This window comes from Pteropus alecto, unplaced genomic scaffold, assembly GCF_000325575.1.
Source record: "Pteropus alecto unplaced genomic scaffold, ASM32557v1 scaffold78, whole genome shotgun sequence".
Classification (NCBI taxonomy): domain Eukaryota; kingdom Metazoa; phylum Chordata; class Mammalia; order Chiroptera; family Pteropodidae; genus Pteropus; species Pteropus alecto.
The window spans coordinates 3,485,536-3,487,605 of NW_006443124.1; the positions used below are offsets into that span (position 1 = coordinate 3,485,536).

The following is a 2,070-nucleotide window of genomic DNA, read 5'->3' on the forward strand; positions in this document are numbered from 1 at the left end:
ATAATCCACAGAGGAATCCGACACACAGCTAAGCATGGGACCCACTGCTGCAGAAATTATCTCATTCAAAAAAATAAATAAGCCAGACATTCACTTTTGAGGTCTCTTCCTCCAGAGGATCTCATCACTGCCTGAGAATCAAGGCACACAGCTGCCAGCACAGAAACCCTGGAGAAAACCTGCATGTACCCCAGCAGTGGAGATCCTTAAACAAAAATGACTACAGAAATAGAAAGCATGATTGCAATAATTTTACAGAGATTTTCTCTCTTTTCCCCGAGGTCACCTGGAGCTACCCACCTGGTTGGGAGACTGTCCTACCCCATGTAATTTGGGAGAAAGAGTGGCAACTGTAAACGCCAACCACCAGGACCCAGCATGGCTGGCACACATCCTGAATGCCTGCATTTCACCACCAGATGGGCTCCTCTGTGCCAAGTGCCAGGCTGCTGCAGCTGCCAGAGAGAGAGCGTTCCATCGGCAGGGCTGTCTGCACCTGCAGGGAGTGCTGTAACCTGCGGGAATGCTCGACGCGCCTGAGTGCGGACAAACCCTCTGGGAAAACCCTAGCACCAAATTACAGCTGATTCCACTACAGGATCTGTGATCGGGCTTGCCTGTCAGTTAGGCTGCTTCTCAGGGGGCCCAGAAGGCTTTGTTTGGAGTTGATGATAAAGCCGAAGTCTCATTCTAGCGAATATAACCCTTATTTCCCAGTCCTCAAAAGACAAGTGGAATCATGGGCCAGTCTCAGCCCTAAGTTTCTGCCCTCGTCGCTCACCTCCGGCGGGTGTCACCGGGGTCATTTATGCCATTGCTCTTTCATCTGTTCAACAAACATTTACCAAGTGTCCACAATGATAATAACAACTCGCATTGCCACAGGGATCGTTCTGGGCCAGGCATCTTATACAATACCCATCCAACTGTATGAATGTGAGACTCCATCTTACAGGCAAGGGAACTGAGGATCAAAGAAGCAAAGTGGCCTGCCTGAGGTCCTACAGCCAGTAAAAGGTAGAGCAGCCTGCTAGACATCGACCGTTTCTATGTGCCGGCTGAGGCGATGTTCTCTTCCTGCCCTTCAGTTGGTTCGTCTCAGCCATTTACTCTACAAGCAAATCTTTATTGTCCCCATGGGGCCTGCTCTTCAGCCCATCAACTCTGCCACCTCTAGGACTGGCCCTTCTTCTATCTACTAGGTTTCTCAGGTGGATTCAGCTTTGCCGTCCTGACTCTTCTTGGTGCCCGTCACCACACCCTTAGACCCTCTGGCTCTTCCAGGGGTTGGCCTCTTGAACCTTGATGTTCTCCAGAGTTCTCTGACACTCAGCCCACATGATGCCACTCCCAGAAGTCACCCCTGACCCACCCTTCCTCACGCTCCCGACCTGCTGTGTGATTACAACGCACACCGCAGATGCCTTCCCCCGACATGATATCTTACGTGAGGTTGACATTCTGGATTTCGGTTTGTCAGGATCCCCTATTAAACATTTCGTGAAGCTGGACATCTGGTGCCCGGCACAGTGCACGGCACATTGTGGGTACTCACTGTTTGTCAAACCAGCCAGAAGAGACTCACATGCCTTATGTACTAAGGCATGGGCAGTAAAAGAAAAAGTGAACCTGATATTTTAAACAAGGAGGTGAACACAACCTCACAAATGTTGCTCGTGCTTAGAACAGGGAAAAACATCACTGCGATATGCGTCACTCCGGAATCCAACCACCTGGCTTTGAATACTGGCTCCTCCACTCACTGTGTGATCCGTAGCCAGTTATTTTACCTCTCTGAGCCTTAGTTCTCTCATCTATAACATGGGAATAATGAATCTTACAGTGTTGTGTGAGGAGTAGTGGGATAATCCATGTGAAGCGTTTAAAAGAGTACATTATTAATGCTCAGGGAATGCTATATTTATTTTTTGTTCACAATAAATGAATTTGTTAGTCTATGGCCATGCCGCCCTGAACAAGCCCGATCTCGTCTGATCTCAGAAGCTAAGCAGGGTCGGGCCTGGTTAGTACTTGGACGGGAGTCCACCTAGGAATACCAGGTGCTGTAAG

At 49.2% G+C, this 2,070-nt stretch overlaps 1 pseudogene; it reads left to right on the forward strand.

Annotated features, from left to right (window-relative positions):
• The first annotated feature begins 1,953 nt into the window (after positions 1–1,953).
• Positions 1,954–2,070, forward strand: LOC112471959 (annotated as a pseudogene).